The sequence below is a fragment of the Rhinoderma darwinii genome, chromosome 2, assembly GCF_050947455.1.
Source record: "Rhinoderma darwinii isolate aRhiDar2 chromosome 2, aRhiDar2.hap1, whole genome shotgun sequence".
NCBI lineage: Eukaryota > Metazoa > Chordata > Amphibia > Anura > Rhinodermatidae > Rhinoderma > Rhinoderma darwinii.
The window spans coordinates 76,280,974-76,294,992 of NC_134688.1; positions in this window are offsets into that span (position 1 = coordinate 76,280,974).

Genomic DNA, 14,019 nt, shown 5'->3' on the forward strand with positions numbered 1-14,019 from the left:
ATGTCTTTGACAGTGGGCAAACTTACAAAATCAGCAAGGGATCAAATACTTATTTCCTTCACTGTATATATATATATATATATATATATATATATATATATATATATATATATATATATATATAAATTCAAATCACCCCCCTTTCCATAGATCACATATAAAAATAAATAGATAAACTAACATATTAGGTATCACCACGTCCAAAAATGGCCGAACTATAAAAAGCTAAAAATAATTTTCCAATACAGCGGGGAAAAAAGGTCAAAATGGCCGAATCTGGTTTTTGCCACTTCAAACCTCCCAAAAAATTTAATAAAAAGTGATTGAAATCCCAGACATTCTCCAAAATGGTATTAATAAAAACTACATCTTTCCACGTACAAAAAGACTCCTCACACAGCTCTGCACACAGAAATATAAAAAAGTTACGGTGGTCACAATTTAAAACATAAAAAAAACTAGATAAATTTGGTATCACCGTGATCGTACTGACACACAGAATAAAGGTGATGTGTAATTTTCACCGTACAGTGAACACCGTAAAAACAGAACCCATAAGAAAATGGAGGAACTGCTGTTTTTTCCAATTCCACCCCATTCTGAATTTCCAGCCATCAGAAAGTACAATTTGTCCCATAAAAATTAAGCTCTCATATGACTGTCAACGAAAAAATAAAAAAGTTATGACTTTCTGAAGGCAGGGAGGAAAAAACAAAAACATAAAAACGAAAATTAGTCTGGTCCTGAAAGGGTTAATAGCTAAACTAGTAGGAGATTGAGTCATAAGTCTCTATGACAGCCTGTTTGCCAGGTGCATATACAAAGATTTTTACCTGATTCAACTCTGGAGCTGGCAACATACAATTGTCTATGGGGGAAACATGCAGGGTCCAGATTTACACCAGCCACCGGAAATAATTGGCCTGGAGTCTTCTTTATAGTCATTGCAAATGATAGCTTAACTGGAAACTAACTCAGTTGAAGCAAAACCTTATAAACGATTACAATCAGTGGAATTTGTGAAATACAAAGTTCATATCCAGTGAGGATGGTTGCTTAAAGCACATGGGGATGGCATGTTTTAATGTACATCATGGTTGCATTACACAGTGTTGGTGCATAAAGATTTCTCAAGAGAATAACTGGTGCACCAGCCTTTAGATCCAAGTGATGAGGAGGCATTCCCATTGGTTCTAAAGAGTTTAAAAACTCAACTGGGTACTGCACCATCTGTTCTGGATCTATTATGATGACAATCGAGTTGTAACAATAAACTAATCCCGTCAACTGCTTTAAAAATTTGAAGGTTCTTTGCGTTTACCGGATCATTTCTTGGAGCCAAAATATCTTTCTGACATATCCAATCATTGTAAGGAGATATTTCGTTGTTAAACTGAATGCCAATGTCATTGAGGACTGCTCTTTTGAAGTGCTCAGGTGACTCTACAGCCCTGCAGAAATCAGCCATAAGTGCTATATTGCCATCTGTATCTGGTTAGACCACAATATTGCCAAGCACAAGAAGCAATTAGGAGAATTTCTGAGCAGATTAAAGAGGCTCTGTCACCAGATTTTGCAACCCCTATCTGCTATTGCAGCAGATAGGCGCTGCAATGTAGATTACAGTAACGTTTTTATTTTTAAAAAACGAGCATTTTTGGCCAAGTTATGACCATTTTTGTAGTTATGCAAATGAGGCTTGCAAAAGTCCAAGTGGGTGTGTTTAAAAGTAAAAGTCCAAGTGGGCGTGTATTATGTGCGTACATCGGGGCGTTTTTAATACTTTTACTAGCCGGGCGCTATGAAGAGAAGTATCATCCACTTCTCTTCAGAACGCCCAGCTTCTGACAGTGCAGATCTGTGACGTCACTCACAGGTCCTGCATCGTGTCGGCCACATCGGCACCAGAGGCTACAGTTGATTCTGCAGCAGCATCAGCGTTTGCAGGTAAGTCGATCAACTGCATCACCAAGGGGGTGGTGTATTTGATTACTTGTGTTTGCAAGATGCAATATGTTGGTAAAACGAAAACAGAGTTTAGACGCAGAATCCGGGACCATATATGTGACATCAATAGGAAAGCGGATACTACCATCTCTAGGCATGTTTGGGAGTGCCACTCTGGGGACCCTTCGTTCATCAAATTCCAGGGGATGGAACATGTGAAACCGCCAGTGAGGGGAGGGGATTGGGATAGGCGGATTCTGCAGAAGGAGGCCCAGTGGATTTTCAGGATGCAAACCATCAAACCACTGGGCCTGAATGAATCAATATCCTACCTTCCCTTCCTCTAATTACTTAGTATATTGGACTCTATTTTATGATGTTTAATTTCAAACAGTGCTGTTAATTAAGGCAATATGGTCCCCTCACTAATCTATACACTGTTCCCGGTTTCAGGGATATATCTGTCTCTAGTATCAGCTTATTTTAGGCTTTCACTTCACTTACTTACATCCCCGAATGTTATCTTCCTACTCACAGCATTCGTGACAGTGTTTGTTTCAGCGTTGTATGTTCGGCCGCCTGGAGCTCCCCGTGGTAACCATTGATGCTGTATGCATATATCCTATTGGCCGCGTCGCACTATGGGGCCGTCCCCTTCGGTGGGCGGCAGTTTTGACGTGTTACTTACCGATTGGCTCGGCCCTTTATGTCTAAGTCATGTGCATAGAGCCTCTGTACGGAAAGTCCCTATGGTTCTACAGAGCAGAGGTGTAACTTGAAGTTCCACGGTCCCAATGCAAAAACTGTTACAGGGTCCACCACGTACCATGTGCATTTATAATACTGGTGTCTTCTTATGCGGCAAAGAGGCCTTTGGCCCTGGATTTGACCGCTACCTCTACATCCCCTATAGCAGCGGTCCCCAACCTTTATACCTTGTGAGCCATATTCAATTTTCAGTGATGGCTGGGAGCCACATTGACATAATTTGGTTTTTCATTAAAACAGAGAAATACAAAATAATGACATTTTTACTTGAAAAATGACATTTCAGTTTGAAATTTAACACAATGGTATTCTCCCACCGAAATTGTCATTTTTATGGCAATAGGATATGTCTGTAATATTATTATTTTTTTCTTTATCAAAACAATTTTTATTAGAAAATATAACAGAGCATAGAAAACATTTCACAAAATTGCAAAAGGTTGCAAGCAGTGCAATACAAGAAAGTCAGACTGTATAAAATGTTACAAAGACATATGAACCTTGGTAGGAGGAAGCCTCCCAACCAGCAGAGTAATGTGCAGAAAGTAATAATATCTAACGGTAATTATCAATACCCTATTTACAGCAAAGGTAGTGCAAAATGTAGGGAAACCAGTCCCCAAAAAAGAAGAAACAAGTAATAATGACACGGTTAAGTGCAAATTTCAACCCAAAGTTACAGAGACACGAGACAACAAAGGGAAACAAAAACGGACAACAGCACAAAGTTTTGGCTATATGAGCAGTCAACAGAAAAGGCCGTCCAGCCAGAGAGGCAGATCAGCACCACCCCGGAATCCGGATCAGCAGACATCAATTCCTCCATCCTCATAATCCCATTCATCTCCGTTACCCATTCCTTCAAAGAAGGCACAGTACTGGACTTCCAGTGACATGGGATGACAGTCCTCGCTGCAGTCAGAAAATGCCTAAAGATACCCTTTTTGAGGTGTGGGAGTGATCCAGGAACCATGGAAAGCAACCCAATAGAAGCCGAGGTAGGCACGTCCGTGCCAAAAAGTTTGTTGCCAAGATCAAAAATGTTTTCCCAAAAGGGACGGAGCTTGGCGCAATCCCACCAAATGTGTAACATGGTTCCAGGAGCCTCCCCACACCTCCAACAATCGGCAGACACATTAGGAAATATCCTATGTAAAAAGAAAGGACAACGGTACCATCTGGTAAGTATTTTATAGTTTTTCTCCTGAGCAAAACACGAAGTTGGTAACTTTTGGGTGAGCAAGAAGGAAGTTCCCCATTCCTCCTCAGAGTGCCGAACTCCCAATTCCTCATCCCAAGCTGCGGTGAATGTCAACTGAGAGTAAGAATAGCCAGGTTGGAGGATACCATGTAAATAGGACAGCAAGTGAGAAGGAGCAGAAGTCAAAGACAAATAATGTTCCAGAGGAGTCTTACCCTGTAGCAACACAAAACAATCTCCCATGGAAGAGAGATAGGAACGCAGCTGAAAATAAGACCACCATGTTGATCGTCTCCCCGGGCAGGCCTCAGAAACAGCAGTCAGCGACAACATTGTACCATCAGGTTTAAGGGTCTGAGCCAAACATCCACCGCCCCGTCTCTCCCAACAGAGGAATGTATCCACACCCACTGCCGGAGGGAAGGAAGGGTTATCAAAAAGGGGAGTCAAAGGACCCGGACGGTGAACAAGGTCCAGAGTACCAGTGATCCGGTCCCACACTACAAGAAACTGACGTGTGAGAAAAGGCAAAGAAGACGTTGGTCGCTGGGATGCAGTCAACCAAGGCAAGGAGGACAAGGCAAGGGAAGACATTCCCTTCTCAATGCGCACCCATTGCTTACCGGCATCTGAGCGGAACCAGTCCACCAATCGCATGAGGATCGCAGCTTGGTGATAACGCTTAAAATCTGGCAAACCCGCTCCCCCCTCAATTTTTGGTCAGCTAAGGACAGAAGACAGAAAATCGAATGCGAGGCTTAGAGGAGCCCCATACAAATTTGGCTATGGCCCTATGTAAGGACTGAAAGAAACACGCTGGTACTACAATAGGGACGGTCTGAAAGATGTATAGGAATTTGGGCAATATATCCATTTTAACAGCGTTAATATGCCCAAACCACGACATGCGGCTCCCGCCTTATGCCACCAAGTCCCTCAAGGATAGGTGCATAATTCAAGGTATACAAGTCAGACAAATGTGTGGGGATATGTATCCCCAGGTATTTTAAGGGCTTAGATTGCCACTTAAACGGGAAAACACGAGCGACATGAGCAGCAAGAGGAGCATCTAGAGATACATTCAGTGCCTCCGATTTCGAGTAATTAACTTTAAAATTACTCAAATGACCAAATCGCTCAAACTCCCCAGTCAAAGATGGCAAAGAAATCATAGCTGTCGTGATGTACGAAGAGAAGATCATCAGTATAGAGTGCGAGTTTGTGATGCTGTGCACCAACACATATGCCATTAATGTTAGGGTTTTTCTGCAGTGCCACGGCCAGGTGTTCCATGACCAAAACATGGAGCAGAGGCGAAAGTGGGCACCACTGTCTCGTGCCATTAGCAATGGTCAAAGAGTCAGATAAGAGACCGTTGACTCGAACCCGAGCTGTAGGTCCATGGTATAATGCCATAATCCTATCCACCATAACGGAGCCAATGCCAACCTGTGTCAGGACACTACGGAGGAACATCCAGTGCACTCTGTCAAAAGCCTTTTCGGCATCGACTGAAAGGAGACACATCGGTATTTTGCGCGTTTGGCAATATGACGTTAAGAGAAGAGTCTTGTTGGTACTGTCCCGAGATTCTCTACCACTTACAAACCCCACCTGATCATTCATGATCAGATCAGGCAATAACGGAGAGAGGCGAGAGGCAAGCAGTTTCGCAAAGAACTTCACAATGACATTAATCAGCTAAATGGGCCTGAAGTTTGCGCATAACGTTGGATCCTTACCTGGTTTTGGTAAAAGAGTGATATGAGCCTCGAGGGACTGTGGCGCAAAGGGACAAGAGGATGACACCGAATTGAAGACTTTCGAAAAAAAGAGCGCAAGTTGATCTTTAAATCTCTTATATAATTTATTATTAAACCCATCAGGGCCTGGATTTTTGCCCAAAGGAGAGTTTCCAATTGCACACTCCACTTCAGACACCAAGAAATCCTCCTCAAGTCCCAAAGCCTCCCCGTCCCCCAAGGACGGCAAAGCAGTGTCATGTACATACTGGTTAATTTTGTCCCGTAGCGAATCAGCCTGCATATCATGAAAATGTCCTTTGAGATTGTACAAGGCAGATGTAAAGGATTTGCCAGACACAACTTCTGTGTCGACGCCCATAGGTAATCAGTCTGCACCTGCTTCTATGTCTGTGAGACTGACTCCATCTTCCACCACCCAGGATGGCAGGCTTAGGAGTGGGAGAGCCTATCACAACCTGGCCAGACGGAGCTAACTGCCGCCCTCTGTCTATTTATACCTGCCTTTCCTGTTCCTCCTTTGCTTGTGATTCTTCTCTGCTGGTTTCCTGGCCCTGCTGCAGCTTCTTGAACTACTTATCCTCTGCTTGTGATTGACCTTGGCTTTACTGACCACTCTTCTGCTCTGCGTTTTTGTACCTCGCTCATCTCCTGGTTTTACTCGGCTCGTTCACTTCGCTTGTTGCTCACGGTGTTCCCGTGGGCAACTTCCCCTTTTCCCTGGCTTCTTTGTACCCTTGTCTGTTTGTCTATTGTGCACCTATTGAGTGTAGGGACCGTCGCCCAGTTGTACCCCATCGCCTAGGGCGGGTCGTTGCAAGTAGGCAGGGACTGAGTGGCGGGTAGATTAGGGCTCACTTGTCTGTCTCCCTACCCCGACATTACATAATCACAAGCCCATATACCTAGTCTACCCTGGTCCCTGACACTACTATGGACCCCCTTGAGACCCTGGCTCAGCAAATGCAGGGCCTCTCCCTACAGGTCCAGGCCCTGGCTCAGAGGGACAGCCAGCCTGATGCTACTCTGGTTGTGCCCCTCAACTCACCTCTTGAACCCCACCTCAAGTTGCCTGACCGGTTCTCAGAGGACCGGAAGACTTTTTTTCTCCTTTCGGGAGAGTTGTAGGCTCTATTTTCGCTTAAAGCCCCACTCCTCTGGTTCTGAGAGCCAGCGGGTGGGTATAATTATGTCACGGCTCCAGGACGAGCCCCAAGAATGGGCCTTCTCCTTGGCTCCTGACGCCCCTGAACTTTCCTCCGTTGATCTTTTATTTTCTGCTCTCGGGCTCATTTATGACGAGACTGACAAGACTGCCTTTGCCGAGAGTCAGCTGGTGACCTTACGTCAGGGTAAGAGACCTGTTGAGGAGTATTGTTCTGACTTTAGGAAGTGGTGCGTATCTTCTCGGTGGAATGACCCTGCCTTAAGGTGCCAGTTTAGATTGGGTCTGTCGAACTCCCTGAAAGACCTGCTAGTTAGCTATCCCTCTTCTGACTCCCTAGATCAGATTATGGCTTTAGCGGTACGACTTGACCGACGTCTTAGGGAACGACGACTTGAACGTGTTTGTGTTTTCTCCTCTGACTCCCCCATGATGCCTCCCGAGGTTCCATTGCTTCGTTCTTCCACGGAAGACTCGGAGGTACCTATGCAACTCGGGGCCTCCGTGTCCCCCCAACAACGTAGAGAGTTCCGCAGGAAGAATGGTCTCTGCTTCTACTGTGGGGATGACAAGCATCAAGTGAACAACTGTCCTAGGCGTAAGAATAAGCAGCCGGAAGAACTTCCGCGACTAAGTGACCATCGGGGAGGTCACTTGGGCGCACAGGTATTTCCAGTAAATATGAAACGTAATAAAATCTTGCTTCCCTTTCAGGTCTCTTTTGGTGGTAGGTCTGCTACCGGCAGTGCCTTCGTGGATTCAGGGTCTTCTGCTAATATTATGTCTGTGGAATTTGCTATGTCTCTAACTATGCCATTGATTGATTTGCCTAAACCTGTCCCGGTAGTGGGTATCGACTCCACTCCTCTTGCTAATGGTTATTTTACACAGCATACCCCTGTTTTTGAACTCCTTGTTGGCTCCATGCATTTGGAGCAGTGCTCTGTACTGGTGATGCAGGGATTATCGTCCGATTTGGTTTTAGGCCTTCCCTGGTTGCAGTTGCATAATCCCACGTTTGACTGGAATACTGGGCATCTTACTAAATGGGGTAACGAATGCATGACGTCATGTTTTTCTGTTAATTCTATTTCTCTCCCTGAGGAGGTGAACACTCTACCTGAGTTTGTTCAGGACTTCACTGATGTTTTCTCTAAAGAGGCCTCCGAAGTGTTACCACCTCATAGAGAATACGATTGCGCAACTGATTTGGTACCAGGAGCTAAGCTCCCTAAGGGTAGGATATTCAATCTCTCTTGTCCCGAACGTGAAGCCATGAGAGAGTATATTCAGGAATGCCTGGCCAAAGGTTACATTTGCCCCTCTACTTCTCCGGTAGGTGCTGGCTTCTTATTCGTAGGGAAGAAGGATGGTGGCCTTAGGCCATGCATTGACTACCGAAACTTGAATAAGGTCACTGTAAGGAACCAGTATCCCCTTCCTTTGATTCCTGATCTCTTCAATCAGGTTCAGGGGGCCCAATGGTTCTCTAAGTTTGATCTACGGGGGGCTTATAACCTTATCCGCATCAAAGAGGGGGATGAGTGGAAGACTGCGTTTAACACGCCCGAAGGTCATTTCGAATACCTCGTCATGCCCTTTGGGTTGTGTAATGCTCCCGCGGTCTTCCAGAATTTCATAAATGAGGTTTTAAGAGACTACCTGGGGGTATTTCTTGTAGTGTACCTTGATGACATCTTAGTGTTTTCCAAGGACTGGTCCTCCCACATTGAGCATGTCAGGAAGGTGCTCCAGACCCTTCGGGAAAACAAACTGTTTGCTAAGACCGAAAAATGTGTGTTTGGGGTGCAGGAGATACCATTTTTGGGTCAAATCCTCACTCCTCATGAATTCCGCATGGATCCCGCCAAGGTCCAGGCTGTGGCGGAATGGGTGCAACCTGCCTCCCTGAAGGCGTTACAGTGCTTCCTGGGATTCGCTAATTATTACAGGAGATTTATTGCTAACTTCTCGGTCATCGCTAAGCCTCTTACGGATCTCATTCGCAAAGGTGCTGATCTCCTCCACTGGCCTCCTGAGGCTGTCCAGGCTTTTGAGGTCCTTAAGAAGTGCTTTATCTCGGCCCCAGTGCTGGTTCAGCCCAACCAAATGGAGCCATTCATGGTGGAGGTAGACGCCTCCGAGGTGGGAGTGGGTGCTGTCTTGTCCCAGGGTACCAGGTCCCTCACCCATCTCCGCCCCTGTACCTACTTCTCCAGGAAGTTTTCTTCCACTGAGAGTAAATATGATATTGGCAACCGCGAACTCTTAGCCATTAAATGGGCATTTGAAGAGTGGCGCCACTTCCTGGAGGGGGCTAGGCACCAGGTAACGGTCCTTACCGACCACAAGAATCTGGTTTCCCTAGAATCTGCCCGGAGGCTAAACTCGAGACAAGCTCGATGGGCGTTATTTTTTACCAGATTCAACTTTTTGGTCACCTATAGGGCTGGGTCTAAAAATATTAAGGCTGATGCACTTCATGGCCAGCCCTCCTTCGGAGGAAGATCCTGCTTGTGTTTTGCCTCCAGGTATAATCATTTCTTCTATTGATTCTGATTTAGTCTCTGAAATTGCAGCTGATCAAGGTTCAGCTCCCGAGAACCTTCCTGAGAACAAGCTGTTTGTTCCCCTGCAATTCCGGCTAAGGGTACTTAGGGAAAATCATGACTCCGCACTATCTGGTCATCCAGGCATCCTGGGTACCAAACACCTCATTGACAGAAACTATTGGTGGCCTGGGTTGCCTAAAGACGTTAAGGCCTACGTCGCCGCTTGTGAGGTTTGTGCCAGGTCCAAGACTACCAGGTCCCGACCAGCGGGCTTACTACGTTCTTTGCCCATTCCCCAGAGACCTTGGACCCATATCTCCATGGATTTTATCACCGATTTGCCTCCATCTCAAGGCAAGTCGGTGCTGTGGGTCGTAGTAGACTGCTTCAGTAAGATGTGCCACTTTGTGCCCCTCAAGAAACTACCCAATGCTAAGACGTTAGCTACCTTGTTTGTCAAACACATCCTGCGTCTCCATGGGGTCCCTGTCAATATTGTTTCTGACAGAGGGGTACAATTTGTTTCATTGTTTTGGAGAGCCTTCTGTAAAAAGTTGGAGATTGATCTGTCCTTCTCCTCTGCCTTTCATCCTGAAACTAATGGCCAAACTGAGAGGACTAATCAGTCTCTAGAACAATATTTAAGGTGTTTTATCTCTGATTGTCAATATGATTGGGTCTCATTCATTCCCCTCGCCGAATTTTCCCTTAATAACCGGGTCAGTAACTCGTCAGGGGTCTCCCCCTTTTTCTGTAATTTTGGGTTTAATCCACGGTTCTCCTCCGTTTTACCTGGTAGTTCCAACAATCCCGAGGTAGATGTTGTTCATCGGGAACTGTGCACAGTCTGGGCCCAGGTTCAGAAGAACCTAGAGGCGTCCCAGAGCATACAAAAGACTCAGGCAGATAGAAGACGTTCTACTAACCCCTTGTTTGTGGTCGGGGATCAGGTGTGGCTATCGTTAAAAAATTTGCGCCTTAAAGTCCCATCCAAGAAGTTTGCTCCCCGGTTTATAGGGCCATACAAGGTCATTGAAGTCCTTAACCCTGTCTCCTTCTGACTGGAGTTGCCCCCGTCTTTTCGAGTACACGACGTGTTTCATGCCTCCCTGCTTAAACGCTGCTCCCCGTCCTTGGCTCCCTCGAGGAAACCTCCGGTCCCTGTTCTCACCCCTGAGGGGGTAGAATTAGAGGTGGCCAAGATTGTGGACAGCAGGATGGTCCAAGGCTCCCTCCAGTACCTGGTCCATTGGAGGGGATATGGGCCTGAGGAGAGGACTTGGGTACCTGCCCGGGATGTTCACGCTGGTGTGTTGCTCAGGAGGTTCCACCTTCGTTTCCCCAATAAACCAGGTCCACCTAGATAGGGTCCGGTGGCCCCTCATAAAAGGGGGGGTACTGTAAAGGATCTGCCAGACACAACTTCTGTGTTGACGCCCATAGCTAATCAGTCTGCACCTGCTTCTATGTCTGTGAGACTGACTCCATCTTCCACCACCCAGGATGGCAGGCTTAGGAGTGGGAGAGCCTATCACAACCTGGCCAGACGGAGCTAGCTCCCGCCCTCTGTCTATTTATACCTGCCTTTCCTGTTCCTCCTTTGCTTGTGATTCTTCTCTGCTGGTTTCCTGGCCCTGCTGCAGCTTCTTGAACTACTTATCCTCTGCTTGTGATTGACCTTGGCTTTACTGACCACTCTTCTGCTCTGCGTTCTTGTACCTCGCTCATCTCCTGGTTTTACTCGGCTCGTTCACTTCGCTTTTTGCTCACGGTGTTCCCGTGGGCAACTTCCCCATTTCCCTGGCTTCTTTGTACCCTTGTCTGTTGTGCACCTATTGAGTGTAGGGACCGTCGCCCAGTTGTACCCCGTCGCCTAGGGCAGGTCGTTGCAAGTAGGCAGGGACTGAGTGGCGGGTAGATTAGGGCTCACTTGTCTGTCTCCCTACCCCGACATTACAGCAGAGTAATATTGTCTGAAACAGTCAGTAATGCCGACCGGATCATGAACCTCGCCGCCAGTGGGAGATGTAATTTTAGGAATGTATAACGCTTGTGTACGGGGGTGTAAAATCTTCGCCAGAGACCTGCCACATTTGTCTGCAAATTCGTAAGAATGCTTCCGCATCCGATCCCTAAACTTAGCATGTGACTGGTCTAGTAGAGAACGCAATGATTCTCTCTCTGTTGTTAAGGTCCTAAAAAACCTGTGAGGAGGGAACGCGTTTATGACAGGATTCCAAATCCCGTATCTGAGCAAGGAGACGCGCAATAGCTACCCCTTTTTCTCGCTTTAATCGTGCCCCCTGCTGTATCAGGACACCTCTAACTACACATTTCAATGCCTCCCACTGGAGTGGTAGCGGTGTAGAGTCACGCGCGTGTACCTCAAAAAAGACGTTAAGGGTGTCCTTAAGAGCCGACACACATACCGCGTCGCGCAATCGATTGTCATTAATCTTCCAGGACTGAAAGTTGGGCACCGAATTAGGAAACGTAAGCGACAAAAATACAGGGGCATGATCCGACCAAACCATAGGACCCACTGCAGAAGTGGGATGCCAGGTAAGCAAGTGGTGGCTAACTAGAAAGGCGTATAGTCGACTATACATATTGTGCAATGGGGAAAAGTAAGTATACTCTCTTGCCTGAGGATGGAGAATCCTCCACACGTCAATCAATTGCATGGAGTGCATCGCGTTTTTCAACGCTACCATGTGCGATTTAGGCAACCGCAGACCTGTCCGAGGAGGTATCAAGCCTGGAATCAAACGTCAAATTAAAATCACCTCCCACAATTAACACGCCCTCCGAAAACTCCTCCAATTTTCTCAAGAACAATCGGCACACCCGAGCCTGATCCTGATTAGGGAGGTAAAAATTAGCCAATGTGAAGATCTTATTCTGAATGGACAATTTAAGAAAAACATACCGACCACCTGGGTCCACAGGGACATCCATGGTCTTGTGAGAGAGCGATTTATGAAGACATATGCTAGCACCCTTGGACTTGTATGGCCCCAGCTTCTGGCAGTGCAGACACAGCCGTGTTCTCGAGAGATCACGCTGTGTCGTCACTCACAGGTCCTGCATCGTGTCGGACGAGCGAGGACACATCGGCACCAGAGGCTACAGTTGATTCTGCAGCAGCATCGGCGTTTGCAGGTAAGTCGATGTAGCTACTTACCTGCAAACGCTGATGCTGCTGCAGAATCAACTGTAGCCTCTGGTGCCGATGTGGCCGACACGATGCAGGACCTGTGAGTGACGTCACAGCGTGATCTCTCGAGAACACGGCTGTGTCTGCACTGCCAGAAGCTGGGCTTTCTGAAGAGAAGTGGATGATACTTTTCGTCAGAACGCCCAGCTAGTAAAAGTAGTAAAAATGCCCCGATGTACGCACATAATACACGCCCACTTGGACTTTTACTTTAAACACGCCCACTTGGACTTTTGCAAGCCTCATTTGCATAAATACAAATATGGTCATAACTTGGCCAAAAATGCTAGTTTTTTAAAAATAAAAACGTTACTGTAATCTACATTGCAGCGCCGATCTGCTGCAATAGCAGATAGGGGTTGCAAAATCTGGTGACAGAGCCTCTTTAAGCCCTCTAGCATTAAAGGTACAAACTTTCAGCTGTGCCATCTCCACTGCACTTAGAATAAGCAAGCCAATGATATGAACTAAAGCAGCGAAGAAAAAGACAAGACAGACAGGGAAGGGAACCACGACAACAAAGACGGACAAACGGGCAAAACAATCACCCACTCCTTGATCTAATAAAGGAGAAACAAGCAAGTAGACACCGGATACAACCAGTGAGTCCCTAAGAGGAGAAGTGTCAGGACAAGGACTAGCCAGTGCCCCGCGCTCCCCAACCCAGCAGCAATATAAACATGGCTAAATAAAGATATAAAATAAGAAGGAAAAGAAAAGAAACCAAGGCATTTGAAATTACATCCCAAGATTACTGACCAATGGTATACGGCATTATCAGGAACATACAGAAACCCCAGTAAAGAACCTCCGTAAATACATTCATTGTCAGCATAAATGTACATACAGGCAAATAACAATAAGAAGAAAATAAGAAAAATATACACTACCGTTCAAAAGTTTAGGGTCACTTAGAAATGTCCTTATTTTTGCAAGAAAAGCATAGTTTTTTTCAATGAAGATAACATTAAATTAATCAGAAATACATTGTTAATGTGCTAAATGACTATTCTAGCGGCAAACGTCTGGTTTTTAATGCAATATCTACATAGGTGTATAGAGGCCCATTTCCAGCAACCATCACTCCAGTGTTGTAATGGTACATTGTGTTTGCTAACTGTGTTAGAAGGCTAATGGATGATTAGAAAACACTTGAAAACCCTTGTGCAATTATGTTAGCACCGCTGTAAACAGTTTTGCTGTTTAGAGGAGCTATAAAACTGACCTTCCTTTGAGCTAGTTGAGAATCTGGAGCATTACATTTGTGGGTTCGATTAAACTCTCAAAATGGCTAGAAAAAGAGAGCTTTCATGTGAAACTCGACAGTCTATTCTTGTTCTTAGAAATTAAGGCTATTCCATGCGAGAAATTGCCAAGAAACTGAAGATTTCCTACAACGGTGTGTA